Source organism: Mixophyes fleayi (assembly GCF_038048845.1).
Source record: "Mixophyes fleayi isolate aMixFle1 chromosome 4 unlocalized genomic scaffold, aMixFle1.hap1 SUPER_4_unloc_1, whole genome shotgun sequence".
Classification (NCBI taxonomy): domain Eukaryota; kingdom Metazoa; phylum Chordata; class Amphibia; order Anura; family Limnodynastidae; genus Mixophyes; species Mixophyes fleayi.
The window spans coordinates 308,665-336,623 of record NW_027445887.1 but is presented as its reverse complement, the minus strand read 5'-3'; the positions used below and the strand labels follow the sequence as shown (position 1 = coordinate 336,623).

Here is a 27,959-nt window from a genome sequence, read left to right as displayed (position 1 = left end):
GCACTTCAGCATAAAGTGATGGGAGACACCTAGTTGAGTGTAGTGTATTCCTTCATATGTAGGGATCTACTTATAGTGCAGAGTAGGTTTAGTTGAGATCAGATCTTCCCTAACACCAATACATCAAAAGTAAAATTGATCTTGTAACTATACAAGGTCTCCAACGTAATAGCAAAAAAGTAAAACTTAGATCAAACAAAAAACAAATTTAAAGATAAAAAAATGATGAAAACAAAATCTGACACTATTCCCTGTCCTTCTTCCCAGCATGAGGAAACCACTTTAATCACTGTGAGACACATGCAAAAATGTCTGAATGTCACACAAAATGAACGGCACTCCATAATTTAGGAAATTTTACCAACACCCAAATATAGTACACTTATGTGGTGTGATGAGACACAAGGTGGGAAAGGACTGTCTCTGGATTCTGATTTTACTAAGAGACCACCCATCCAAGATGGACCCCTAATGAAGGACTAGGAAACAGGGACCCTGGGTACATCGATATGGGTAGGATAACACCCTCAGACAGTCAGTGTAAATAATCACATTTTTTTATCAAGTTGAGTCCAGATAGAGATCACTAAATGTCAGAAAGGATCACTCTCTATTACAGTGTCAGAGGTCAGGACAGGTCACAGCTGGTGTTTCTGTAGTGTAGTGGTTATCACATTCACCTCACACGCGAAAGGTCCCCAGTTCGAAACTGGGGAGAAACAGGCCTTAGTTCTCCTTTTATATAGGACATGTGAGATGTAAAATTGATATAATATCCTGTAAATACTATTTGTATCAACAGGAAGTTTTAATGGCATTGCATCAGTGTTCATTAGGGAAACTAGTGTATTGAAAGGAATAATACAACCCTGTAAGTAGCAAGTTATTTTTGGTACAGAATTTTAACAAGACAAACATAAGCATGCAGGATGTTCGATACTAGAGTAGTGGGATCTGTAGGGGTGAGGGTGTCAGAGTGAAGTTAGCCATGCATTGGGAACGGGGGAACATTGTGGGGAGGTGGAGGGGCCCTGTTCTAATCATCTGTCCTGGGACCCATGATCTCTGATGACGGCCTTACCTCTTCCTATACAAGCAAGTTTTCTACTGGCTGTTCCCATTGTTTGACTACACTGCTTGCTTACATGTACAACACCATCTATCTCTCCACCTTCATTCATGATTCAACAATCTTTTCCATACGCCTCCTGTATATCTTAGCAATAGCTCCTGTCGGGCACCTAACCTCTCTATGTCTTTCAGGAACAAGTCCCAGGGATGATGTCAATGAGGTTTCAGGGAGAGATAGAAAGGGGCATTGCTTCCCAGCTTCTATATTGAATGCTGTGCGGAAGCGATTTATCTGCCAGGAACCACTCATCATTGTTCTTGGCCATGACACAGGGATCTGTGACTTGCCGTAACTCCCTGCCTAAAATTAAACAAGACATTACAGTTACATCCTGTAGCCTGAAGGGGTTCATTTTATTAATTAACCATAGAGCAACAGCGAAACATAACTATAATTTACAAAGCATATTCTTGTAAATTAGTTACTAGTGAAGAGACAATTGAAGAACATTATTCAGCGTTAATTCCAAACAGTGTAGCTGCCTTGTTAGCGCAGTAGGTAGCGCGTCAGTCTCTTAATCTGAAGGTCGTGAGTTCGATCCTCACATGGGGCAACCTGTCTTTTTCTCACCCCTCTCTATGTTCTTTCTATGTTGTCAAACCAGCCACATTGCTCTGAGACGACTTAGAGGTTGCACTGACAGCCCAAGGTTCCAGTGAGTGGGCAAGAACTGATTCATATGGCTATTGCCCTCCTAATCACTTGAACCTGATGCTCAATAGGATTGCTGTGTTCAAAATGTGTAAGTGTCTGGGCACTTCAGCATAAAGTGATGGGAGACACCTAGTTGAGTGTAGTGTATTCCTTCATATGTAGGGATCTACTTATAGTGCAGAGGAGGTTTAGTTGAGATCAGATCTTCCCTAACACCAATACATCAAAAGTAAAATTGATCTTGTAACTATACAAGGTCTCCAACGTAATAGCAAAAAAGTAAAACTTAGATCAAACAAAAAACAAATTTAAAGATAAAAAAATGATGAAAACAAAATCTGACACTATTCCCTGTCCTTCTTCCCAGCATGAGGAAACCACTTTAATCACTGTGAGACACATGCAAAAATGTCTGAATGTCACACAAAATGAACGGCACTCCATAATTTAGGAAATTTTACCAACACCCAAATATAGTACACTTATGTGGTGTGATGAGACACAAGGTGGGAAAGGACTGTCTCTGGATTCTGATTTTACTAAGAGACCACCCATCCAAGATGGACCCCTAATGAAGGACTAGGAAACAGGGACCCTGGGTACATCGATATGGGTAGGATAACACCCTCAGACAGTCAGTGTAAATAATCACATTTTTTTATCAAGTTGAGTCCAGATAGAGATCACTAAATGTCAGAAAGGATCACTCTCTATTACAGTGTCAGAGGTCAGGACAGGTCACAGCTGGTGTTTCTGTAGTGTAGTGGTTATCACATTCACCTCACACGCGAAAGGTCCCCAGTTCGAAACTGGGGAGAAACAGGCCTTAGTTCTCCTTTTATATAGGACATGTGAGATGTAAAATTGATATAATATCCTGTAAATACTATTTGTATCAACAGGAAGTTTTAATGGCATTGCATCAGTGTTCATTAGGGAAACTAGTGTATTGAAAGGAATAATACAACCCTGTAAGTAGCAAGTTATTTTTGGTACAGAATTTTAACAAGACAAACATAAGCATGCAGGATGTTCGATACTAGAGTAGTGGGATCTGTAGGGGTGAGGGTGTCAGAGTGAAGTTAGCCATGCATTGGGAACGGGGGAACATTGTGGGGAGGTGGAGGGGCCCTGTTCTAATCATCTGTCCTGGGACCCATGATCTCTGATGACGGCCTTACCTCTTCCTATACAAGCAAGTTTTCTACTGGCTGTTCCCATTGTTTGACTACACTGCTTGCTTACATGTACAACACCATCTATCTCTCCACCTTCATTCATGATTCAACAATCTTTTCCATACGCCTCCTGTATATCTTAGCAATAGCTCCTGTCGGGCACCTAACCTCTCTATGTCTTTCAGGAACAAGTCCCAGGGATGATGTCAATGAGGTTTCAGGGAGAGATAGAAAGGGGCATTGCTTCCCAGCTTCTATATTGAATGCTGTGCGGAAGCGATTTATCTGCCAGGAACCACTCATCATTGTTCTTGGCCATGACACAGGGATCTGTGACTTGCCGTAACTCCCTGCCTAAAATTAAACAAGACATTACAGTTACATCCTGTAGCCTGAAGGGGTTCATTTTATTAATTAACCATAGAGCAACAGCGAAACATAACTATAATTTACAAAGCATATTCTTGTAAATTAGTTACTAGTGAAGAGACAATTAAAGAACATTATTCAGCGTTAATTCCAAACAGTGTAGCTGCCTTGTTAGCGCAGTAGGTAGCGCATCAGTCTCTTAATCTGAAGGTCGTGAGTTCGATCCTCACATGGGGCAACCTGTCTTTTTCTCACCCCTCTCTATGTTCTTTCTATGTTGTCAAACCAGCCACATTGCTCTGAGACGACTTAGAGGTTGCACTGACAGCCCAAGGTTCCAGTGAGTGGGCAAGAACTGATTCATATGGCTATTGCCCTCCTAATCACTTGAACCTGATGCTCAATAGGATTGCTGTGTTCAAAATGTGTAAGTGTCTGGGCACTTCAGCATAAAGTGATGGGAGACACCTAGTTGAGTGTAGTGTATTCCTTCATATGTAGGGATCTACTTATAGTGCAGAGGAGGTTTAGTTGAGATCAGATCTTCCCTAACACCAATACATCAAAAGTAAAATTGATCTTGTAACTATACAAGGTCTCCAACGTAATAGCAAAAAAGTAAAACTTAGATCAAACAAAAAACAAATTTAAAGATAAAAAAATGATGAAAACAAAATCTGACACTATTCCCTGTCCTTCTTCCCAGCATGAGGAAACCACTTTAATCACTGTGAGACACATGCAAAAATGTCTGAATGTCACACAAAATGAACGGCACTCCATAATTTAGGAAATTTTACCAACACCCAAATATAGTACACTTATGTGGTGTGATGAGACACAAGGTGGGAAAGGACTGTCTCTGGATTCTGATTTTACTAAGAGACCACCCATCCAAGATGGACCCCTAATGAAGGACTAGGAAACAGGGACCCTGGGTACATCGATATGGGTAGGATAACACCCTCAGACAGTCAGTGTAAATAATCACATTTTTTTATCAAGTTGAGTCCAGATAGAGATCACTAAATGTCAGAAAGGATCACTCTCTATTACAGTGTCAGAGGTCAGGACAGGTCACAGCTGGTGTTTCTGTAGTGTAGTGGTTGTCACATTCACCTCACACGCGAAAGGTCCCCAGTTCGAAACTGGGGAGAAACAGGCCTTAGTTCTCCTTTTATATAGGACATGTGAGATGTAAAATTGATATAATATCCTGTAAATACTATTTGTATCAACAGGAAGTTTTAATGGCATTGCATCAGTGTTCATTAGGGAAACTAGTGTATTGAAAGGAATAATACAACCCTGTAAGTAGCAAGTTATTTTTGGTACAGAATTTTAACAAGACAAACATAAGCATGCAGGATGTTCGATACTAGAGTAGTGGGATCTGTAGGGGTGAGGGTGTCAGAGTGAAGTTAGCCATGCATTGGGAACGGGGGAACATTGTGGGGAGGTGGAGGGGCCCTGTTCTAATCATCTGTCCTGGGACCCATGATCTCTGATGACGGCCTTACCTCTTCCTATACAAGCAAGTTTTCTACTGGCTGTTCCCATTGTTTGACTACACTGCTTGCTTACATGTACAACACCATCTATCTCTCCACCTTCATTCATGATTCAACAATCTTTTCCATGCGCCTCCTGTATATCTTAGCAATAGCTCCTGTCGGGCACCTAACCTCTCTATGTCTTTCAGGAACAAGTCCCAGGGATGATGTCAATGAGGTTTCAGGGAGAGATAGAAAGGGGCATTGCTTCCCAGCTTCTATATTGAATGCTGTGCGGAAGCGATTTATCTGCCAGGAACCACTCATCATTGTTCTTGGCCATGACACAGGGATCTGTGACTTGCCGTAACTCCCTGCCTAAAATTAAACAAGACATTACAGTTACATCCTGTAGCCTGAAGGGGTTCATTTTATTAATTAACCATAGAGCAACAGCGAAACATAACTATAATTTACAAAGCATATTCTTGTAAATTAGTTACTAGTGAAGAGACAATTGAAGAACATTATTCAGCGTTAATTCCAAACAGTGTAGCTGCCTTGTTAGCGCAGTAGGTAGCGCGTCAGTCTCTTAATCTGAAGGTCGTGAGTTCGATCCTCACATGGGGCAACCTGTCTTTTTCTCACCCCTCTCTATGTTCTTTCTATGTTGTCAAACCAGCCACATTGCTCTGAGACGACTTAGAGGTTGCACTGACAGCCCAAGGTTCCAGTGAGTGGGCAAGAACTGATTCATATGGCTATTGCCCTCCTAATCACTTGAACCTGATGCTCAATAGGATTGCTGTGTTCAAAATGTGTAAGTGTCTGGGCACTTCAGCATAAAGTGATGGGAGACACCTAGTTGAGTGTAGTGTATTCCTTCATATGTAGGGATCTACTTATAGTGCAGAGGAGGTTTAGTTGAGATCAGATCTTCCCTAACACCAATACATCAAAAGTAAAATTGATCTTGTAACTATACAAGGTCTCCAACGTAATAGCAAAAAAGTAAAACTTAGATCAAACAAAAAACAAATTTAAAGATAAAAAAATGATGAAAACAAAATCTGACACTATTCCCTGTCCTTCTTCCCAGCATGAGGAAACCACTTTAATCACTGTGAGACACATGCAAAAATGTCTGAATGTCACACAAAATGAACGGCACTCCATAATTTAGGAAATTTTACCAACACCCAAATATAGTACACTTATGTGGTGTGATGAGACACAAGGTGGGAAAGGACTGTCTCTGGATTCTGATTTTACTAAGAGACCACCCATCCAAGATGGACCCCTAATGAAGGACTAGGAAACAGGGACCCTGGGTACATCGATATGGGTAGGATAACACCCTCAGACAGTCAGTGTAAATAATCACATTTTTTTATCAAGTTGAGTCCAGATAGAGATCACTAAATGTCAGAAAGGATCACTCTCTATTACAGTGTCAGAGGTCAGGACAGGTCACAGCTGGTGTTTCTGTAGTGTAGTGGTTATCACATTCACCTCACACGCGAAAGGTCCCCAGTTCGAAACTGGGGAGAAACAGGCCTTAGTTCTCCTTTTATATAGGACATGTGAGATGTAAAATTGATATAATATCCTGTAAATACTATTTGTATCAACAGGAAGTTTTAATGGCATTGCATCAGTGTTCATTAGGGAAACTAGTGTATTGAAAGGAATAATACAACCCTGTAAGTAGCAAGTTATTTTTGGTACAGAATTTTAACAAGACAAACATAAGCATGCAGGATGTTCGATACTAGAGTAGTGGGATCTGTAGGGGTGAGGGTGTCAGAGTGAAGTTAGCCATGCATTGGGAACGGGGGAACATTGTGGGGAGGTGGAGGGGCCCTGTTCTAATCATCTGTCCTGGGACCCATGATCTCTGATGACGGCCTTACCTCTTCCTATACAAGCAAGTTTTCTACTGGCTGTTCCCATTGTTTGACTACACTGCTTGCTTACATGTACAACACCATCTATCTCTCCACCTTCATTCATGATTCAACAATCTTTTCCATACGCCTCCTGTATATCTTAGCAATAGCTCCTGTCGGGCACCTAACCTCTCTATGTCTTTCAGGAACAAGTCCCAGGGATGATGTCAATGAGGTTTCAGGGAGAGATAGAAAGGGGCATTGCTTCCCAGCTTCTATATTGAATGCTGTGCGGAAGCGATTTATCTGCCAGGAACCACTCATCATTGTTCTTGGCCATGACACAGGGATCTGTGACTTGCCGTAACTCCCTGCCTAAAATTAAACAAGACATTACAGTTACATCCTGTAGCCTGAAGGGGTTCATTTTATTAATTAACCATAGAGCAACAGCGAAACATAACTATAATTTACAAAGCATATTCTTGTAAATTAGTTACTAGTGAAGAGACAATTAAAGAACATTATTCAGCGTTAATTCCAAACAGTGTAGCTGCCTTGTTAGCGCAGTAGGTAGCGCATCAGTCTCTTAATCTGAAGGTCGTGAGTTCGATCCTCACATGGGGCAACCTGTCTTTTTCTCACCCCTCTCTATGTTCTTTCTATGTTGTCAAACCAGCCACATTGCTCTGAGACGACTTAGAGGTTGCACTGACAGCCCAAGGTTCCAGTGAGTGGGCAAGAACTGATTCATATGGCTATTGCCCTCCTAATCACTTGAACCTGATGCTCAATAGGATTGCTGTGTTCAAAATGTGTAAGTGTCTGGGCACTTCAGCATAAAGTGATGGGAGACACCTAGTTGAGTGTAGTGTATTCCTTCATATGTAGGGATCTACTTATAGTGCAGAGGAGGTTTAGTTGAGATCAGATCTTCCCTAACACCAATACATCAAAAGTAAAATTGATCTTGTAACTATACAAGGTCTCCAACGTAATAGCAAAAAAGTAAAACTTAGATCAAACAAAAAACAAATTTAAAGATAAAAAAATGATGAAAACAAAATCTGACACTATTCCCTGTCCTTCTTCCCAGCATGAGGAAACCACTTTAATCACTGTGAGACACATGCAAAAATGTCTGAATGTCACACAAAATGAACGGCACTCCATAATTTAGGAAATTTTACCAACACCCAAATATAGTACACTTATGTGGTGTGATGAGACACAAGGTGGGAAAGGACTGTCTCTGGATTCTGATTTTACTAAGAGACCACCCATCCAAGATGGACCCCTAATGAAGGACTAGGAAACAGGGACCCTGGGTACATCGATATGGGTAGGATAACACCCTCAGACAGTCAGTGTAAATAATCACATTTTTTTATCAAGTTGAGTCCAGATAGAGATCACTAAATGTCAGAAAGGATCACTCTCTATTACAGTGTCAGAGGTCAGGACAGGTCACAGCTGGTGTTTCTGTAGTGTAGTGGTTGTCACATTCACCTCACACGCGAAAGGTCCCCAGTTCGAAACTGGGGAGAAACAGGCCTTAGTTCTCCTTTTATATAGGACATGTGAGATGTAAAATTGATATAATATCCTGTAAATACTATTTGTATCAACAGGAAGTTTTAATGGCATTGCATCAGTGTTCATTAGGGAAACTAGTGTATTGAAAGGAATAATACAACCCTGTAAGTAGCAAGTTATTTTTGGTACAGAATTTTAACAAGACAAACATAAGCATGCAGGATGTTCGATACTAGAGTAGTGGGATCTGTAGGGGTGAGGGTGTCAGAGTGAAGTTAGCCATGCATTGGGAACGGGGGAACATTGTGGGGAGGTGGAGGGGCCCTGTTCTAATCATCTGTCCTGGGACCCATGATCTCTGATGACGGCCTTACCTCTTCCTATACAAGCAAGTTTTCTACTGGCTGTTCCCATTGTTTGACTACACTGCTTGCTTACATGTACAACACCATCTATCTCTCCACCTTCATTCATGATTCAACAATCTTTTCCATGCGCCTCCTGTATATCTTAGCAATAGCTCCTGTCGGGCACCTAACCTCTCTATGTCTTTCAGGAACAAGTCCCAGGGATGATGTCAATGAGGTTTCAGGGAGAGATAGAAAGGGGCATTGCTTCCCAGCTTCTATATTGAATGCTGTGCGGAAGCGATTTATCTGCCAGGAACCACTCATCATTGTTCTTGGCCATGACACAGGGATCTGTGACTTGCCGTAACTCCCTGCCTAAAATTAAACAAGACATTACAGTTACATCCTGTAGCCTGAAGGGGTTCATTTTATTAATTAACCATAGAGCAACAGCGAAACATAACTATAATTTACAAAGCATATTCTTGTAAATTAGTTACTAGTGAAGAGACAATTGAAGAACATTATTCAGCGTTAATTCCAAACAGTGTAGCTGCCTTGTTAGCGCAGTAGGTAGCGCGTCAGTCTCTTAATCTGAAGGTCGTGAGTTCGATCCTCACATGGGGCAACCTGTCTTTTTCTCACCCCTCTCTATGTTCTTTCTATGTTGTCAAACCAGCCACATTGCTCTGAGACGACTTAGAGGTTGCACTGACAGCCCAAGGTTCCAGTGAGTGGGCAAGAACTGATTCATATGGCTATTGCCCTCCTAATCACTTGAACCTGATGCTCAATAGGATTGCTGTGTTCAAAATGTGTAAGTGTCTGGGCACTTCAGCATAAAGTGATGGGAGACACCTAGTTGAGTGTAGTGTATTCCTTCATATGTAGGGATCTACTTATAGTGCAGAGGAGGTTTAGTTGAGATCAGATCTTCCCTAACACCAATACATCAAAAGTAAAATTGATCTTGTAACTATACAAGGTCTCCAACGTAATAGCAAAAAAGTAAAACTTAGATCAAACAAAAAACAAATTTAAAGATAAAAAAATGATGAAAACAAAATCTGACACTATTCCCTGTCCTTCTTCCCAGCATGAGGAAACCACTTTAATCACTGTGAGACACATGCAAAAATGTCTGAATGTCACACAAAATGAACGGCACTCCATAATTTAGGAAATTTTACCAACACCCAAATATAGTACACTTATGTGGTGTGATGAGACACAAGGTGGGAAAGGACTGTCTCTGGATTCTGATTTTACTAAGAGACCACCCATCCAAGATGGACCCCTAATGAAGGACTAGGAAACAGGGACCCTGGGTACATCGATATGGGTAGGATAACACCCTCAGACAGTCAGTGTAAATAATCACATTTTTTTATCAAGTTGAGTCCAGATAGAGATCACTAAATGTCAGAAAGGATCACTCTCTATTACAGTGTCAGAGGTCAGGACAGGTCACAGCTGGTGTTTCTGTAGTGTAGTGGTTATCACATTCACCTCACACGCGAAAGGTCCCCAGTTCGAAACTGGGGAGAAACAGGCCTTAGTTCTCCTTTTATATAGGACATGTGAGATGTAAAATTGATATAATATCCTGTAAATACTATTTGTATCAACAGGAAGTTTTAATGGCATTGCATCAGTGTTCATTAGGGAAACTAGTGTATTGAAAGGAATAATACAACCCTGTAAGTAGCAAGTTATTTTTGGTACAGAATTTTAACAAGACAAACATAAGCATGCAGGATGTTCGATACTAGAGTAGTGGGATCTGTAGGGGTGAGGGTGTCAGAGTGAAGTTAGCCATGCATTGGGAACGGGGGAACATTGTGGGGAGGTGGAGGGGCCCTGTTCTAATCATCTGTCCTGGGACCCATGATCTCTGATGACGGCCTTACCTCTTCCTATACAAGCAAGTTTTCTACTGGCTGTTCCCATTGTTTGACTACACTGCTTGCTTACATGTACAACACCATCTATCTCTCCACCTTCATTCATGATTCAACAATCTTTTCCATACGCCTCCTGTATATCTTAGCAATAGCTCCTGTCGGGCACCTAACCTCTCTATGTCTTTCAGGAACAAGTCCCAGGGATGATGTCAATGAGGTTTCAGGGAGAGATAGAAAGGGGCATTGCTTCCCAGCTTCTATATTGAATGCTGTGCGGAAGCGATTTATCTGCCAGGAACCACTCATCATTGTTCTTGGCCATGACACAGGGATCTGTGACTTGCCGTAACTCCCTGCCTAAAATTAAACAAGACATTACAGTTACATCCTGTAGCCTGAAGGGGTTCATTTTATTAATTAACCATAGAGCAACAGCGAAACATAACTATAATTTACAAAGCATATTCTTGTAAATTAGTTACTAGTGAAGAGACAATTAAAGAACATTATTCAGCGTTAATTCCAAACAGTGTAGCTGCCTTGTTAGCGCAGTAGGTAGCGCATCAGTCTCTTAATCTGAAGGTCGTGAGTTCGATCCTCACATGGGGCAACCTGTCTTTTTCTCACCCCTCTCTATGTTCTTTCTATGTTGTCAAACCAGCCACATTGCTCTGAGACGACTTAGAGGTTGCACTGACAGCCCAAGGTTCCAGTGAGTGGGCAAGAACTGATTCATATGGCTATTGCCCTCCTAATCACTTGAACCTGATGCTCAATAGGATTGCTGTGTTCAAAATGTGTAAGTGTCTGGGCACTTCAGCATAAAGTGATGGGAGACACCTAGTTGAGTGTAGTGTATTCCTTCATATGTAGGGATCTACTTATAGTGCAGAGGAGGTTTAGTTGAGATCAGATCTTCCCTAACACCAATACATCAAAAGTAAAATTGATCTTGTAACTATACAAGGTCTCCAACGTAATAGCAAAAAAGTAAAACTTAGATCAAACAAAAAACAAATTTAAAGATAAAAAAATGATGAAAACAAAATCTGACACTATTCCCTGTCCTTCTTCCCAGCATGAGGAAACCACTTTAATCACTGTGAGACACATGCAAAAATGTCTGAATGTCACACAAAATGAACGGCACTCCATAATTTAGGAAATTTTACCAACACCCAAATATAGTACACTTATGTGGTGTGATGAGACACAAGGTGGGAAAGGACTGTCTCTGGATTCTGATTTTACTAAGAGACCACCCATCCAAGATGGACCCCTAATGAAGGACTAGGAAACAGGGACCCTGGGTACATCGATATGGGTAGGATAACACCCTCAGACAGTCAGTGTAAATAATCACATTTTTTTATCAAGTTGAGTCCAGATAGAGATCACTAAATGTCAGAAAGGATCACTCTCTATTACAGTGTCAGAGGTCAGGACAGGTCACAGCTGGTGTTTCTGTAGTGTAGTGGTTATCACATTCACCTCACACGCGAAAGGTCCCCAGTTCGAAACTGGGGAGAAACAGGCCTTAGTTCTCCTTTTATATAGGACATGTGAGATGTAAAATTGATATAATATCCTGTAAATACTATTTGTATCAACAGGAAGTTTTAATGGCATTGCATCAGTGTTCATTAGGGAAACTAGTGTATTGAAAGGAATAATACAACCCTGTAAGTAGCAAGTTATTTTTGGTACAGAATTTTAACAAGACAAACATAAGCATGCAGGATGTTCGATACTAGAGTAGTGGGATCTGTAGGGGTGAGGGTGTCAGAGTGAAGTTAGCCATGCATTGGGAACGGGGGAACATTGTGGGGAGGTGGAGGGGCCCTGTTCTAATCATCTGTCCTGGGACCCATGATCTCTGATGACGGCCTTACCTCTTCCTATACAAGCAAGTTTTCTACTGGCTGTTCCCATTGTTTGACTACACTGCTTGCTTACATGTACAACACCATCTATCTCTCCACCTTCATTCATGATTCAACAATCTTTCCATACGCCTCCTGTATATCTTAGCAATAGCTCCTGTCGGGCACCTAACCTCTCTATGTCTTTCAGGAACAAGTCCCAGGGATGATGTCAATGAGGTTTCAGGGAGAGATAGAAAGGGGCATTGCTTCCCAGCTTCTATATTGAATGCTGTGCGGAAGCGATTTATCTGCCAGGAACCACTCATCATTGTTCTTGGCCATGACACAGGGATCTGTGACTTGCCGTAACTCCCTGCCTAAAATTAAACAAGACATTACAGTTACATCCTGTAGCCTGAAGGGGTTCATTTTATTAATTAACCATAGAGCAACAGCGAAACATAACTATAATTTACAAAGCATATTCTTGTAAATTAGTTACTAGTGAAGAGACAATTGAAGAACATTATTCAGCGTTAATTCCAACAGTGTAGCTGCCTTGTTAGCGCAGTAGGTAGCGCGTCAGTCTCTTAATCTGAAGGTCGTGAGTTCGATCCTCACATGGGGCAACCTGTCTTTTTCTCACCCCTCTCTATGTTCTTTCTATGTTGTCAAACCAGCCACATTGCTCTGAGACGACTTAGAGGTTGCACTGACAGCCCAAGGTTCCAGTGAGTGGGCAAGAACTGATTCATATGGCTATTGCCCTCCTAATCACTTGAACCTGATGCTCAATAGGATTGCTGTGTTCAAAATGTGTAAGTGTCTGGGCACTTCAGCATAAAGTGATGGGAGACACCTAGTTGAGTGTAGTGTATTCCTTCATATGTAGGGATCTACTTATAGTGCAGAGGAGGTTTAGTTGAGATCAGATCTTCCCTAACACCAATACATCAAAAGTAAAATTGATCTTGTAACTATACAAGGTCTCCAACGTAATAGCAAAAAAGTAAAACTTAGATCAAACAAAAAACAAATTTAAAGATAAAAAAATGATGAAAACAAAATCTGACACTATTCCCTGTCCTTCTTCCCAGCATGAGGAAACCACTTTAATCACTGTGAGACACATGCAAAAATGTCTGAATGTCACACAAAATGAACGGCACTCCATAATTTAGGAAATTTTACCAACACCCAAATATAGTACACTTATGTGGTGTGATGAGACACAAGGTGGGAAAGGACTGTCTCTGGATTCTGATTTTACTAAGAGACCACCCATCCAAGATGGACCCCTAATGAAGGACTAGGAAACAGGGACCCTGGGTACATCGATATGGGTAGGATAACACCCTCAGACAGTCAGTGTAAATAATCACATTTTTTATCAAGTTGAGTCCAGATAGAGATCACTAAATGTCAGAAAGGATCACTCTCTATTACAGTGTCAGAGGTCAGGACAGGTCACAGCTGGTGTTTCTGTAGTGTAGTGGTTATCACATTCACCTCACACGCGAAAGGTCCCCAGTTCGAAACTGGGGAGAAACAGGCCTTAGTTCTCCTTTTATATAGGACATGTGAGATGTAAAATTGATATAATATCCTGTAAATACTATTTGTATCAACAGGAAGTTTTAATGGCATTGCATCAGTGTTCATTAGGGAAACTAGTGTATTGAAAGGAATAATACAACCCTGTAAGTAGCAAGTTATTTTTGGTACAGAATATTTAACAAGACAAACATAAGCATGCAGGATGTTCGATACTAGAGTAGTGGGATCTGTAGGGGTGAGGGTGTCAGAGTGAAGTTAGCCATGCATTGGGAACGGGGGAACATTGTGGGGAGGTGGAGGGGCCCTGTTCTAATCATCTGTCCTGGGACCCATGATCTCTGATGACGGCCTTACCTCTTCCTATACAAGCAAGTTTTCTACTGGCTGTTCCCATTGTTTGACTACACTGCTTGCTTACATGTACAACACCATCTATCTCTCCACCTTCATTCATGATTCAACAATCTTTTCCATACGCCTCCTGTATATCTTAGCAATAGCTCCTGTCGGGCACCTAACCTCTCTATGTCTTTCAGGAACAAGTCCCAGGGATGATGTCAATGAGGTTTCAGGGAGAGATAGAAAGGGGCATTGCTTCCCAGCTTCTATATTGAATGCTGTGCGGAAGCGATTTATCTGCCAGGAACCACTCATCATTGTTCTTGGCCATGACACAGGGATCTGTGACTTGCCGTAACTCCCTGCCTAAAATTAAACAAGACATTACAGTTACATCCTGTAGCCTGAAGGGGTTCATTTTATTAATTAACCATAGAGCAACAGCGAAACATAACTATAATTTACAAAGCATATTCTTGTAAATTAGTTACTAGTGAAGAGACAATTAAAGAACATTATTCAGCGTTAATTCCAAACAGTGTAGCTGCCTTGTTAGCGCAGTAGGTAGCGCATCAGTCTCTTAATCTGAAGGTCGTGAGTTCGATCCTCACATGGGGCAACCTGTCATTTTCTCACCCCTCTCTATGTTCTTTCTATGTTGTCAAACCAGCCACATTGCTCTGAGACGACTTAGAGGTTGCACTGACAGCCCAAGGTTCCAGTGAGTGGGCAAGAACTGATTCATATGGCTATTGCCCTCCTAATCACTTGAACCTGATGCTCAATAGGATTGCTGTGTTCAAAATGTGTAAGTGTCTGGGCACTTCAGCATAAAGTGATGGGAGACACCTAGTTGAGTGTAGTGTATTCCTTCATATGTAGGGATCTACTTATAGTGCAGAGGAGGTTTAGTTGAGATCAGATCTTCCCTAACACCAATACATCAAAAGTAAAATTGATCTTGTAACTATACAAGGTCTCCAACGTAATAGCAAAAAAGTAAAACTTAGATCAAACAAAAAACAAATTTAAAGATAAAAAAATGATGAAAACAAAATCTGACACTATTCCCTGTCCTTCTTCCCAGCATGAGGAAACCACTTTAATCACTGTGAGACACATGCAAAAATGTCTGAATGTCACACAAAATGAACGGCACTCCATAATTTAGGAAATTTTACCAACACCCAAATATAGTACACTTATGTGGTGTGATGAGACACAAGGTGGGAAAGGACTGTCTCTGGATTCTGATTTTACTAAGAGACCACCCATCCAAGATGGACCCCTAATGAAGGACTAGGAAACAGGGACCCTGGGTACATCGATATGGGTAGGATAACACCCTCAGACAGTCAGTGTAAATAATCACATTTTTTTATCAAGTTGAGTCCAGATAGAGATCACTAAATGTCAGAAAGGATCACTCTCTATTACAGTGTCAGAGGTCAGGACAGGTCACAGCTGGTGTTTCTGTAGTGTAGTGGTTATCACATTCACCTCACACGCGAAAGGTCCCCAGTTCGAAACTGGGGAGAAACAGGCCTTAGTTCTCCTTTTATATAGGACATGTGAGATGTAAAATTGATATAATATCCTGTAAATACTATTTGTATCAACAGGAAGTTTTAATGGCATTGCATCAGTGTTCATTAGGGAAACTAGTGTATTGAAAGGAATAATACAACCCTGTAAGTAGCAAGTTATTTTTGGTACAGAATTTTAACAAGACAAACATAAGCATGCAGGATGTTCGATACTAGAGTAGTGGGATCTGTAGGGGTGAGGGTGTCAGAGTGAAGTTAGCCATGCATTGTTGAACGGGGGAACATTGTGGGGAGGTGGAGGGGCCCTGTTCTAATCATCTGTCCTGGGACCCATGATCTCTGATGACGGCCTTACCTCTTCCTATACAAGCAAGTTTTCTACTGGCTGTTCCCATTGTTTGACTACACTGCTTGCTTACATGTACAACACCATCTATCTCTCCACCTTCATTCATGATTCAACAATCTTTTCCATACGCCTCCTGTATATCTTAGCAATAGCTCCTGTCGGGCACCTAACCTCTCTATGTCTTTCAGGAACAAGTCCCAGGGATGATGTCAATGAGGTTTCAGGGAGAGATAGAAAGGGGCATTGCTTCCCAGCTTCTATATTGAATGCTGTGCGGAAGCGATTTATCTGCCAGGAACCACTCATCATTGTTCTTGGCCATGACACAGGGATCTGTGACTTGCCGTAACTCCCTGCCTAAAATTAAACAAGACATTACAGTTACATCCTGTAGCCTGAAGGGGTTCATTTTATTAATTAACCATAGAGCAACAGCGAAACATAACTATAATTTACAAAGCATATTCTTGTAAATTAGTTACTAGTGAAGAGACAATTGAAGAACATTATTCAGCGTTAATTCCAAACAGTGTAGCTGCCTCGTTAGCGCAGTAGGTAGCGCGTCAGTCTCATAATCTGAAGGTCGTGAGTTCGATCCTCACATGGGGCAACCTGTCTTTTTCTCACCCCTCTCTATGTTCTTTCTATGTTGTCAAACCAGCCATATTGCTCTGAGATTACTTAGAGGTTGCACTGACAGCCCAAGGTTCCAGTGAGTGGGCAAGAACTGATTCATATGGCTATTGCCCTCCTAATCACTTGAACCTGATGCTCAATAGGATTGCTGTGTTCAAAATGTGTAAGTGTCTGGGCACTTCAGCATAAAGTGATGGGAGACACCTAGTTGAGTGTAGTGTATTCCTTCATATGTAGGGATCTACTTATAGTGCAGAGGAGGTTTAGTTGAGATCAGATCTTCCCTAACACCAATACATCAAAAGTAAAATTGATCTTGTAACTATACAAGGTCTCCAACGTAATAGCAAAAAAGTAAAACTTAGATCAAACAAAAAACAAATTTAAAGATAAAAAAATGATGAAAACAAAATCTGACACTATTCCCTGTCCTTCTTCCCAGCATGAGGAAACCACTTTAATCACTGTGAGACACATGCAAAAATGTCTGAATGTCACACAAAATGAACGGCACTCCATAATTTAGGAAATTTTACCAACACCCAAATATAGTACACTTATGTGGTGTGATGAGACACAAGGTGGGAAAGGACTGTCTCTGGATTCTGATTTTACTAAGAGACCACCCATCCAAGATGGACCCCTAATGAAGGACTAGGAAACAGGGACCCTGGGTACATCGATATGGGTAGGATAACACCCTCAGACAGTCAGTGTAAATAATCACATTTTTTTATCAAGTTGAGTCCAGATAGAGATCACTAAATGTCAGAAAGGATCACTCTCTATTACAGTGTCAGAGGTCAGGACAGGTCACAGCTGGTGTTTCTGTAGTGTAGTGGTTATCACATTCACCTCACACGCGAAAGGTCCCCAGTTCGAAACTGGGGAGAAACAGGCCTTAGTTCTCCTTTTATATAGGACATGTGAGATGTAAAATTGATATAATATCCTGTAAATACTATTTGTATCAACAGGAAGTTTTAATGGCATTGCATCAGTGTTCATTAGGGAAACTAGTGTATTGAAAGGAATAATACAACCCTGTAAGTAGCAAGTTATTTTTGGTACAGAATTTTAACAAGACAAACATAAGCATGCAGGATGTTCGATACTAGAGTAGTGGGATCTGTAGGGGTGAGGGTGTCAGAGTGAAGTTAGCCATGCATTGGGAACGGGGGAACATTGTGGGGAGGTGGAGGGGCCCTGTTCTAATCATCTGTCCTGGGACCCATGATCTCTGATGACGGCCTTACCTCTTCCTATACAAGCAAGTTTTCTACTGGCTGTTCCCATTGTTTGACTACACTGCTTGCTTACATGTACAACACCATCTATCTCTCCACCTTCATTCATGATTCAACAATCTTTTCCATACGCCTCCTGTATATCTTAGCAATAGCTCCTGTCGGGCACCTAACCTCTCTATGTCTTTCAGGAACAAGTCCCAGGGATGATGTCAATGAGGTTTCAGGGAGAGATAGAAAGGGGCATTGCTTCCCAGCTTCTATATTGAATGCTGTGCGGAAGCGATTTATCTGCCAGGAACCACTCATCATTGTTCTTGGCCATGACACAGGGATCTGTGACTTGCCGTAACTCCCTGCCTAAAATTAAACAAGACATTACAGTTACATCCTGTAGCCTGAAGGGGTTCATTTTATTAATTAACCATAGAGCAACAGCGAAACATAACTATAATTTACAAAGCATATTCTTGTAAATTAGTTACTAGTGAAGAGACAATTGAAGAACATTATTCAGCGTTAATTCCAAACAGTGTAGCTGCCTCGTTAGCGCAGTAGGTAGCGCGTCAGTCTCATAATCTGAAGGTCGTGAGTTCGATCCTCACATGGGGCAACCTGTCTTTTTCTCACCCCTCTCTATGTTCTTTCTATGTTGTCAAACCAGCCATATTGCTCTGAGATTACTTAGAGGTTGCACTGACAGCCCAAGGTTCCAGTGAGTGGGCAAGAACTGATTCATATGGCTATTGCCCTCCTAATCACTTGAACCTGATGCTCAATAGGATTGCTGTGTTCAAAATGTGTAAGTGTCTGGGCACTTCAGCATAAAGTGATGGGAGACACCTAGTTGAGTGTAGTGTATTCCTTCATATGTAGGGATCTACTTATAGTGCAGAGGAGGTTTAGTTGAGATCAGATCTTCCCTAACACCAATACATCAAAAGTAAAATTGATCTTGTAACTATACAAGGTCTCCAACGTAATAGCAAAAAAGTAAAACTTAGATCAAACAAAAAACAAATTTAAAGATAAAAAAATGATGAAAACAAAATCTGACACTATTCCCTGTCCTTCTTCCCAGCATGAGGAAACCACTTTAATCACTGTGAGACACATGCAAAAATGTCTGAATGTCACACAAAATGAACGGCACTCCATAATTTAGGAAATTTTACCAACACCCAAATATAGTACACTTATGTGGTGTGATGAGACACAAGGTGGGAAAGGACTGTCTCTGGATTCTGATTTTACTAAGAGACCACCCATCCAAGATGGACCCCTAATGAAGGACTAGGAAACAGGGACCCTGGGTACATCGATATGGGTAGGATAACACCCTCAGACAGTCAGTGTAAATAATCACATTTTTTTATCAAGTTGAGTCCAGATAGAGATCACTAAATGTCAGAAAGGATCACTCTCTATTACAGTGTCAGAGGTCAGGACAGGTCACAGCTGGTGTTTCTGTAGTGTAGTGGTTATCACATTCACCTCACACGCGAAAGGTCCCCAGTTCGAAACTGGGGAGAAACAGGCCTTAGTTCTCCTTTTATATAGGACATGTGAGATGTAAAATTGATATAATATCCTGTAAATACTATTTGTATCAACAGGAAGTTTTAATGGCATTGCATCAGTGTTCATTAGGGAAACTAGTGTATTGAAAGGAATAATACAACCCTGTAAGTAGCAAGTTATTTTTGGTACAGAATTTTAACAAGACAAACATAAGCATGCAGGATGTTCGATACTAGAGTAGTGGGATCTGTAGGGGTGAGGGTGTCAGAGTGAAGTTAGCCATGCATTGGGAACGGGGGAACATTGTGGGGAGGTGGAGGGGCCCTGTTCTAATCATCTGTCCTGGGACCCATGATCTCTGATGACGGCCTTACCTCTTCCTATACAAGCAAGTTTTCTACTGGCTGTTCCCATTGTTTGACTACACTGCTTGCTTACATGTACAACACCATCTATCTCTCCACCTTCATTCATGATTCAACAATCTTTTCCATACGCCTCCTGTATATCTTAGCAATAGCTCCTGTCGGGCACCTAACCTCTCTATGTCTTTCAGGAACAAGTCCCAGGGATGATGTCAATGAGGTTTCAGGGAGAGATAGAAAGGGGCATTGCTTCCCAGCTTCTATATTGAATGCTGTGCGGAAGCGATTTATCTGCCAGGAACCACTCATCATTGTTCTTGGCCATGACACAGGGATCTGTGACTTGCCGTAACTCCCTGCCTAAAATTAAACAAGACATTACAGTTACATCCTGTAGCCTGAAGGGGTTCATTTTATTAATTAACCATAGAGCAACAGCGAAACATAACTATAATTTACAAAGCATATTCTTGTAAATTAGTTACTAGTGAAGAGACAATTGAAGAACATTATTCAGCGTTAATTCCAAACAGTGTAGCTGCCTCGTTAGCGCAGTAGGTAGCGCGTCAGTCTCATAATCTGAAGGTCATGAGTTCGATCCTCACATGGGGCAACCTGTCTTTTTCTCACCCCTCTCTATGTTCTTTCTATGTTGTCAAACCAGCCATATTGCTCTGAGACGACTTAGAGGTTGCACTGACAGCCCAAGGTTCCAGTGAGTGGGCAAGAACTGATTCATATGGCTATTGCCCTCCTAATCACTTGAACCTGATGCTCAATAGGATTGCTGTGTTCAAAATGTGTAAGTGTCTGGGCACTTCAGCATAAAGTGATGGGAGACACCTAGTTGAGTGTAGTGTATTCCTTCATATGTAGGGATCTACTTATAGTGCAGAGGAGGTTTAGTTGAGATCAGATCTTCCCTAACACCAATACATCAAAAGTAAAATTGATTTTGTAACTATACAAGGTCTCCAACGTAATAGCAAAAAAGTAAAACTTAGATCAAACAAAAAACAAATTTAAAGATAAAAAAATGATGAAAACAAAATCTGACACTATTCCCTGTCCTTCTTCCCAGCATGAGGAAACCACTTTAATCACTGTGAGACACATGCAAAAATGTCTGAATGTCACACAAAATGAACGGCACTCCATAATTTAGGAAATTTTACCAACACCCAAATATAGTACACTTATGTGGTGTGATGAGACACAAGGTGGGAAAGGACTGTCTCTGGATTCTGATTTTACTAAGAGACCACCCATCCAAGATGGACCCCTAATGAAGGACTAGGAAACAGGGACCCTGGGTACATCGATATGGGTAGGATAACACCCTCAGACAGTCAGTGTAAATAATCACATTTTTTTATCAAGTTGAGTCCAGATAGAGATCACTAAATGTCAGAAAGGATCACTCTCTATTACAGTGTCAGAGGTCAGGACAGGACACAGCTGGTGTTTCTGTAGTGTAGTGGTTATCACGTTCGCCTCACACACGAAAGGTCCCCAGTTCGAAACTGGGCAGAAACAGGCCTTAGTTCTCCTTTTATATAGGACATGTGAGATGTAAAATTGATATAATATCCTGTAAATACTATTTGTATCAACAGGAAGTTTTAATGGCATTGCATCAGTGTTCATTAGGGAAACTAGTGTATTGAAAGGAATAATACAACCCTGTAAGTAGCAAGTTATTTTTGGTACAGAATTTTAACAAGACAAACATAAGCATGCAGGATGTTCGATACTAGAGTAGTGGGATCTGTAGGGGTGAGGGTGTCAGAGTGAAGTTAGCCATGCATTGGGAACGGGGGAACATTGTGGGGAGGTGGAGGGGCCCTGTTCTAATCATCTGTCCTGGGACCCATGATCTCTGATGACGGCCTTACCTCTTCCTATACAAGCAAGTTTTCTACTGGCTGTTCCCATTGTTTGACTACACTGCTTGCTTACATGTACAACACCATCTATCTCTCCACCTTCATTCATGATTCAACAATCTTTTCCATACGCCTCCTGTATATCTTAGCAATAGCTCCTGTCGGGCACCTAACCTCTCTATGTCTTTCAGGAACAAGTCCCAGGGATGATGTCAATGAGGTTTCAGGGAGAGATAGAAAGGGGCATTGCTTCCCAGCTTCTATATTGAATGCTGTGCGGAAGCGATTTATCTGCCAGGAACCACTCATCATTGTTCTTGGCCATGACACAGGGATCTGTGACTTGCCGTAACTCCCTGCCTAAAATTAAACAAGACATTACAGTTACATCCTGTAGCCTGAAGGGGTTCATTTTATTAATTAACCATAGAGCAACAGCGAAACATAACTATAATTTACAAAGCATATTCTTGTAAATTAGTTACTAGTGAAGAGACAATTGAAGAACATTATTCAGCGTTAATTCCAAACAGTGTAGCTGCCTCGTTAGCGCAGTAGGTAGCGCGTCAGTCTCATAATCTGAAGGTCATGAGTTCGATCCTCACATGGGGCAACCTGTCTTTTTCTCACCCCTCTCTATGTTCTTTCTATGTTGTCAAACCAGCCATATTGCTCTGAGACGACTTAGAGGTTGCACTGACAGCCCAAGGTTCCAGTGAGTGGGCAAGAACTGATTCATATGGCTATTGCCCTCCTAATCACTTGAACCTGATGCTCAATAGGATTGCTGTGTTCAAAATGTGTAAGTGTCTGGGCACTTCAGCATAAAGTGATGGGAGACACCTAGTTGAGTGTAGTGTATTCCTTCATATGTAGGGATCTACTTATAGTGCAGAGGAGGTTTAGTTGAGATCAGATCTTCCCTCACACCAATACATCAAAAGTAAAATTGATTTTGTAACTATACAAGGTCTCCAACGTAATAGCAAAAAAGTAAAACTTAGATCAAACAAAAAACAAATTTAAAGATAAAAAAATGATGAAAACAAAATCTGACACTATTCCCTGTCCTTCTTCCCAGCATGAGGAAACCACTTTAATCACTGTGAGACACATGCAAAAATGTCTGAATGTCACACAAAATGAACGGCACTCCATAATTTAGGAAATTTTACCAACACCCAAATATAGTACACTTATGTGGTGTGATGAGACACAAGGTGGGAAAGGACTGTCTCTGGATTCTGATTTTACTAAGAGACCACCCATCCAAGATGGACCCCTAATGAAGGACTAGGAAACAGGGACCCTGGGTACATCGATATGGGTAGGATAACACCCTCAGACAGTCAGTGTAAATAATCACATTTTTTTATCAAGTTGAGTCCAGATAGAGATCACTAAATGTCAGAAAGGATCACTCTCTATTACAGTGTCAGAGGTCAGGACAGGTCACAGCTGGTGTTTCTGTAGTGTAGTGGTTATCACATTCACCTCACACGCGAAAGGTCCCCAGTTCGAAACTGGGGAGAAACAGGCCTTAGTTCTCCTTTTATATAGGACATGTGAGATGTAAAATTGATATAATATCCTGTAAATACTATTTGTATCAACAGGAAGTTTTAATGGCATTGCATCAGTGTTCATTAGGGAAACTAGTGTATTGAAAGGAATAATACAACCCTGTAAGTAGCAAGTTATTTTTGGTACAGAATTTTAACAAGACAAACATAAGCATGCAGGATGTTCGATACTAGAGTAGTGGGATCTGTAGGGGTGAGGGTGTCAGAGTGAAGTTAGCCATGCATTGGGAACGGGGGAACATTGTGGGGAGGTGGAGGGGCCCTGTTCTAATCATCTGTCCTGGGACCCATGATCTCTGATGACGGCCTTACCTCTTCCTATACAAGCAAGTTTTCTACTGGCTGTTCCCATTGTTTGACTACACTGCTTGCTTACATGTACAACACCATCTATCTCTCCACCTTCATTCATGATTCAACAATCTTTTCCATACGCCTCCTGTATATCTTAGCAATAGCTCCTGTCGGGCACCTAACCTCTCTATGTCTTTCAGGAACAAGTCCCAGGGATGATGTCAATGAGGTTTCAGGGAGAGATAGAAAGGGGCATTGCTTCCCAGCTTCTATATTGAATGCTGTGCGGAAGCGATTTATCTGCCAGGAACCACTCATCATTGTTCTTGGCCATGACACAGGGATCTGTGACTTGCCGTAACTCCCTGCCTAAAATTAAACAAGACATTACAGTTACATCCTGTAGCCTGAAGGGGTTCATTTTATTAATTAACCATAGAGCAACAGCGAAACATAACTATAATTTACAAAGCATATTCTTGTAAATTAGTTACTAGTGAAGAGACAATTGAAGAACATTATTCAGCGTTAATTCCAAACAGTGTAGCTGCCTCGTTAGCGCAGTAGGTAGCGCGTCAGTCTCATAATCTGAAGGTCATGAGTTCGATCCTCACATGGGGCAACCTGTCTTTTTCTCACCCCTCTCTATGTTCTTTCTATGTTGTCAAACCAGCCATATTGCTCTGAGACGACTTAGAGGTTGCACTGACAGCCCAAGGTTCCAGTGAGTGGGCAAGAACTGATTCATATGGCTATTGCCCTCCTAATCACTTGAACCTGATGCTCAATAGGATTGCTGTGTTCAAAATGTGTAAGTGTCTGGGCACTTCAGCATAAAGTGATGGGAGACACCTAGTTGAGTGTAGTGTATTCCTTCATATGTAGGGATCTACTTATAGTGCAGAGGAGGTTTAGTTGAGATCAGATCTTCCCTAACACCAATACATCAAAAGTAAAATTGATTTTGTAACTATACAAGGTCTCCAACGTAATAGCAAAAAAGTAAAACTTAGATCAAACAAAAAACAAATTTAAAGATAAAAAAATGATGAAAACAAAATCTGACACTATTCCCTGTCCTTCTTCCCAGCATGAGGAAACCACTTTAATCACTGTGAGACACATGCAAAAATGTCTGAATGTCACACAAAATGAACGGCACTCCATAATTTAGGAAATTTTACCAACACCCAAATATAGTACACTTATGTGGTGTGATGAGACACAAGGTGGGAAAGGACTGTCTCTGGATTCTGATTTTACTAAGAGACCACCCATCCAAGATGGACCCCTAATGAAGGACTAGGAAACAGGGACCCTGGGTACATCGATATGGGTAGGATAACACCCTCAGACAGTCAGTGTAAATAATCACATTTTTTTATCAAGTTGAGTCCAGATAGAGATCACTAAATGTCAGAAAGGATCACTCTCTATTACAGTGTCAGAGGTCAGGACAGGACACAGCTGGTGTTTCTGTAGTGTAGTGGTTATCACGTTCGCCTCACACACGAAAGGTCCCCAGTTCGAAACTGGGCAGAAACAGGCCTTAGTTCTCCTTTTATATAGGACATGTGAGATGTAAAATTGATATAATATCCTGTAAATACTATTTGTATCAACAGGAAGTTTTAATGGCATTGCATCAGTGTTCATTAGGGAAACTAGTGTATTGAAAGGAATAATACAACCCTGTAAGTAGCAAGTTATTTTTGGTACAGAATTTTAACAAGACAAACATAAGCATGCAGGATGTTCGATACTAGAGTAGTGGGATCTGTAGGGGTGAGGGTGTCAGAGTGAAGTTAGCCATGCATTGGGAACGGGGGAACATTGTGGGGAGGTGGAGGGGCCCTGTTCTAATCATCTGTCCTGGGACCCATGATCTCTGATGACGGCCTTACCTCTTCCTATACAAGCAAGTTTTCTACTGGCTGTTCCCATTGTTTGACTACACTGCTTGCTTACATGTACAACACCATCTATCTCTCCACCTTCATTCATGATTCAACAATCTTTTCCATACGCCTCCTGTATATCTTAGCAATAGCTCCTGTCGGGCACCTAACCTCTCTATGTCTTTCAGGAACAAGTCCCAGGGATGATGTCAATGAGGTTTCAGGGAGAGATAGAAAGGGGCATTGCTTCCCAGCTTCTATATTGAATGCTGTGCGGAAGCGATTTATCTGCCAGGAACCACTCATCATTGTTCTTGGCCATGACACAGGGATCTGTGACTTGCCGTAACTCCCTGCCTAAAATTAAACAAGACATTACAGTTACATCCTGTAGCCTGAAGGGGTTCATTTTATTAATTAACCATAGAGCAACAGCGAAACATAACTATAATTTACAAAGCATATTCTTGTAAATTAGTTACTAGTGAAGAGACAATTGAAGAACATTATTCAGCGTTAATTCCAAACAGTGTAGCTGCCTCGTTAGCGCAGTAGGTAGCGCGTCAGTCTCATAATCTGAAGGTCATGAGTTCGATCCTCACATGGGGCAACCTGTCTTTTTCTCACCCCTCTCTATGTTCTTTCTATGTTGTCAAACCAGCCATATTGCTCTGAGACGACTTAGAGGTTGCACTGACAGCCCAAGGTTCCAGTGAGTGGGCAAGAACTGATTCATATGGCTATTGCCCTCCTAATCACTTGAACCTGATGCTCAATAGGATTGCTGTGTTCAAAATGTGTAAGTGTCTGGGCACTTCAGCATAAAGTGATGGGAGACACCTAGTTGAGTGTAGTGTATTCCTTCATATGTAGGGATCTACTTATAGTGCAGAGGAGGTTTAGTTGAGATCAGATCTTCCCTCACACCAATACATCAAAAGTAAAATTGATTTTGTAACTATACAAGGTCTCCAACGTAATAGCAAAAAAGTAAAACTTAGATCAAACAAAAAACAAATTTAAAGATAAAAAAATGATGAAAACAAAATCTGACACTATTCCCTGTCCTTCTTCCCAGCATGAGGAAACCACTTTAATCACTGTGAGACACATGCAAAAATGTCTGAATGTCACACAAAATGAACGGCACTCCATAATTTAGGAAATTTTACCAACACCCAAATATAGTACACTTATGTGGTGTGATGAGACACAAGGTGGGAAAGGACTGTCTCTGGATTCTGATTTTACTAAGAGACCACCCATCCAAGATGGACCCCTAATGAAGGACTAGGAAACAGGGACCCTGGGTACATCGATATGGGTAGGATAACACCCTCAGACAGTCAGTGTAAATAATCACATTTTTTTATCAAGTTGAGTCCAGATAGAGATCACTAAATGTCAGAAAGGATCACTCTCTATTACAGTGTCAGAGGTCAGGACAGGTCACAGCTGGTGTTTCTGTAGTGTAGTGGTTATCACATTCACCTCACACGCGAAAGGTCCCCAGTTCGAAACTGGGGAGAAACAGGCCTTAGTTCTCCTTTTATATAGGACATGTGAGATGTAAAATTGATATAATATCCTGTAAATACTATTTGTATCAACAGGAAGTTTTAATGGCATTGCATCAGTGTTCATTAGGGAAACTAGTGTATTGAAAGGAATAATACAACCCTGTAAGTAGCAAGTTATTTTTGGTACAGAATTTTAACAAGACAAACATAAGCATGCAGGATGTTCGATACTAGAGTAGTGGGATCTGTAGGGGTGAGGGTGTCAGAGTGAAGTTAGCCATGCATTGGGAACGGGGGAACATTGTGGGGAGGTGGAGGGGCCCTGTTCTAATCATCTGTCCTGGGACCCATGATCTCTGATGACGGCCTTACCTCTTCCTATACAAGCAAGTTTTCTACTGGCTGTTCCCATTGTTTGACTACACTGCTTGCTTACATGTACAACACCATCTATCTCTCCACCTTCATTCATGATTCAACAATCTTTTCCATACGCCTCCTGTATATCTTAGCAATAGCTCCTGTCGGGCACCTAACCTCTCTATGTCTTTCAGGAACAAGTCCCAGGGATGATGTCAATGAGGTTTCAGGGAGAGATAGAAAGGGGCATTGCTTCCCAGCTTCTATATTGAATGCTGTGCGGAAGCGATTTATCTGCCAGGAACCACTCATCATTGTTCTTGGCCATGACACAGGGATCTGTGACTTGCCGTAACTCCCTGCCTAAAATTAAACAAGACATTACAGTTACATCCTGTAGCCTGAAGGGGTTCATTTTATTAATTAACCATAGAGCAACAGCGAAACATAACTATAATTTACAAAGCATATTCTTGTAAATTAGTTA

At 41.3% G+C, this 27,959-nt stretch overlaps 27 non-coding genes across 27 annotated transcripts; all 27 read left to right on the top strand.

The window, feature by feature from the left end:
- Positions 1 to 649: 649 nt before the first annotated feature.
- Positions 650 to 722, top strand: TRNAV-CAC (transfer RNA valine (anticodon CAC)). The gene has a single exon. It is a non-coding gene; the product is annotated as a tRNA-Val (tRNA).
- Positions 723 to 1,612: 890 nt separating this feature from the next.
- On the top strand, positions 1,613 to 1,685 carry TRNAK-CUU (transfer RNA lysine (anticodon CUU)). The gene has a single exon. It is a non-coding gene; the product is annotated as a tRNA-Lys (tRNA).
- Positions 1,686 to 2,535: 850 nt separating this feature from the next.
- Positions 2,536 to 2,608, top strand: TRNAV-CAC (transfer RNA valine (anticodon CAC)). Its single transcript has one exon. It is a non-coding gene; the product is annotated as a tRNA-Val (tRNA).
- An 890-nt stretch (positions 2,609 to 3,498) lies between these two features.
- TRNAK-CUU (transfer RNA lysine (anticodon CUU)) lies at positions 3,499 to 3,571 on the top strand. Its single transcript has one exon. It is a non-coding gene; the product is annotated as a tRNA-Lys (tRNA).
- Positions 3,572 to 5,384: 1,813 nt separating this feature from the next.
- TRNAK-CUU (transfer RNA lysine (anticodon CUU)) lies at positions 5,385 to 5,457 on the top strand. The gene has a single exon. It is a non-coding gene; the product is annotated as a tRNA-Lys (tRNA).
- An 850-nt stretch (positions 5,458 to 6,307) lies between these two features.
- Positions 6,308 to 6,380, top strand: TRNAV-CAC (transfer RNA valine (anticodon CAC)). Its single transcript has one exon. It is a non-coding gene; the product is annotated as a tRNA-Val (tRNA).
- Positions 6,381 to 7,270: 890 nt separating this feature from the next.
- On the top strand, positions 7,271 to 7,343 carry TRNAK-CUU (transfer RNA lysine (anticodon CUU)). Its single transcript has one exon. It is a non-coding gene; the product is annotated as a tRNA-Lys (tRNA).
- Positions 7,344 to 9,156: 1,813 nt separating this feature from the next.
- On the top strand, positions 9,157 to 9,229 carry TRNAK-CUU (transfer RNA lysine (anticodon CUU)). Its single transcript has one exon. It is a non-coding gene; the product is annotated as a tRNA-Lys (tRNA).
- An 850-nt stretch (positions 9,230 to 10,079) lies between these two features.
- On the top strand, positions 10,080 to 10,152 carry TRNAV-CAC (transfer RNA valine (anticodon CAC)). The gene has a single exon. It is a non-coding gene; the product is annotated as a tRNA-Val (tRNA).
- An 890-nt stretch (positions 10,153 to 11,042) lies between these two features.
- Positions 11,043 to 11,115, top strand: TRNAK-CUU (transfer RNA lysine (anticodon CUU)). The gene has a single exon. It is a non-coding gene; the product is annotated as a tRNA-Lys (tRNA).
- An 850-nt stretch (positions 11,116 to 11,965) lies between these two features.
- TRNAV-CAC (transfer RNA valine (anticodon CAC)) lies at positions 11,966 to 12,038 on the top strand. Its single transcript has one exon. It is a non-coding gene; the product is annotated as a tRNA-Val (tRNA).
- An 888-nt stretch (positions 12,039 to 12,926) lies between these two features.
- On the top strand, positions 12,927 to 12,999 carry TRNAK-CUU (transfer RNA lysine (anticodon CUU)). The gene has a single exon. It is a non-coding gene; the product is annotated as a tRNA-Lys (tRNA).
- An 849-nt stretch (positions 13,000 to 13,848) lies between these two features.
- Positions 13,849 to 13,921, top strand: TRNAV-CAC (transfer RNA valine (anticodon CAC)). The gene has a single exon. It is a non-coding gene; the product is annotated as a tRNA-Val (tRNA).
- Positions 13,922 to 14,812: 891 nt separating this feature from the next.
- On the top strand, positions 14,813 to 14,885 carry TRNAK-CUU (transfer RNA lysine (anticodon CUU)). Its single transcript has one exon. It is a non-coding gene; the product is annotated as a tRNA-Lys (tRNA).
- Positions 14,886 to 15,735: 850 nt separating this feature from the next.
- TRNAV-CAC (transfer RNA valine (anticodon CAC)) lies at positions 15,736 to 15,808 on the top strand. The gene has a single exon. It is a non-coding gene; the product is annotated as a tRNA-Val (tRNA).
- Positions 15,809 to 16,699: 891 nt separating this feature from the next.
- Positions 16,700 to 16,772, top strand: TRNAM-CAU (transfer RNA methionine (anticodon CAU)). Its single transcript has one exon. It is a non-coding gene; the product is annotated as a tRNA-Met (tRNA).
- An 850-nt stretch (positions 16,773 to 17,622) lies between these two features.
- On the top strand, positions 17,623 to 17,695 carry TRNAV-CAC (transfer RNA valine (anticodon CAC)). Its single transcript has one exon. It is a non-coding gene; the product is annotated as a tRNA-Val (tRNA).
- An 890-nt stretch (positions 17,696 to 18,585) lies between these two features.
- On the top strand, positions 18,586 to 18,658 carry TRNAM-CAU (transfer RNA methionine (anticodon CAU)). Its single transcript has one exon. It is a non-coding gene; the product is annotated as a tRNA-Met (tRNA).
- Positions 18,659 to 19,508: 850 nt separating this feature from the next.
- TRNAV-CAC (transfer RNA valine (anticodon CAC)) lies at positions 19,509 to 19,581 on the top strand. Its single transcript has one exon. It is a non-coding gene; the product is annotated as a tRNA-Val (tRNA).
- Positions 19,582 to 20,471: 890 nt separating this feature from the next.
- TRNAM-CAU (transfer RNA methionine (anticodon CAU)) lies at positions 20,472 to 20,544 on the top strand. Its single transcript has one exon. It is a non-coding gene; the product is annotated as a tRNA-Met (tRNA).
- An 850-nt stretch (positions 20,545 to 21,394) lies between these two features.
- Positions 21,395 to 21,467, top strand: TRNAV-CAC (transfer RNA valine (anticodon CAC)). The gene has a single exon. It is a non-coding gene; the product is annotated as a tRNA-Val (tRNA).
- An 890-nt stretch (positions 21,468 to 22,357) lies between these two features.
- On the top strand, positions 22,358 to 22,430 carry TRNAM-CAU (transfer RNA methionine (anticodon CAU)). The gene has a single exon. It is a non-coding gene; the product is annotated as a tRNA-Met (tRNA).
- An 850-nt stretch (positions 22,431 to 23,280) lies between these two features.
- TRNAV-CAC (transfer RNA valine (anticodon CAC)) lies at positions 23,281 to 23,353 on the top strand. Its single transcript has one exon. It is a non-coding gene; the product is annotated as a tRNA-Val (tRNA).
- Positions 23,354 to 24,243: 890 nt separating this feature from the next.
- TRNAM-CAU (transfer RNA methionine (anticodon CAU)) lies at positions 24,244 to 24,316 on the top strand. Its single transcript has one exon. It is a non-coding gene; the product is annotated as a tRNA-Met (tRNA).
- An 850-nt stretch (positions 24,317 to 25,166) lies between these two features.
- On the top strand, positions 25,167 to 25,239 carry TRNAV-CAC (transfer RNA valine (anticodon CAC)). Its single transcript has one exon. It is a non-coding gene; the product is annotated as a tRNA-Val (tRNA).
- An 890-nt stretch (positions 25,240 to 26,129) lies between these two features.
- On the top strand, positions 26,130 to 26,202 carry TRNAM-CAU (transfer RNA methionine (anticodon CAU)). The gene has a single exon. It is a non-coding gene; the product is annotated as a tRNA-Met (tRNA).
- An 850-nt stretch (positions 26,203 to 27,052) lies between these two features.
- TRNAV-CAC (transfer RNA valine (anticodon CAC)) lies at positions 27,053 to 27,125 on the top strand. The gene has a single exon. It is a non-coding gene; the product is annotated as a tRNA-Val (tRNA).
- Positions 27,126 to 27,959: the final 834 nt, after the last annotated feature.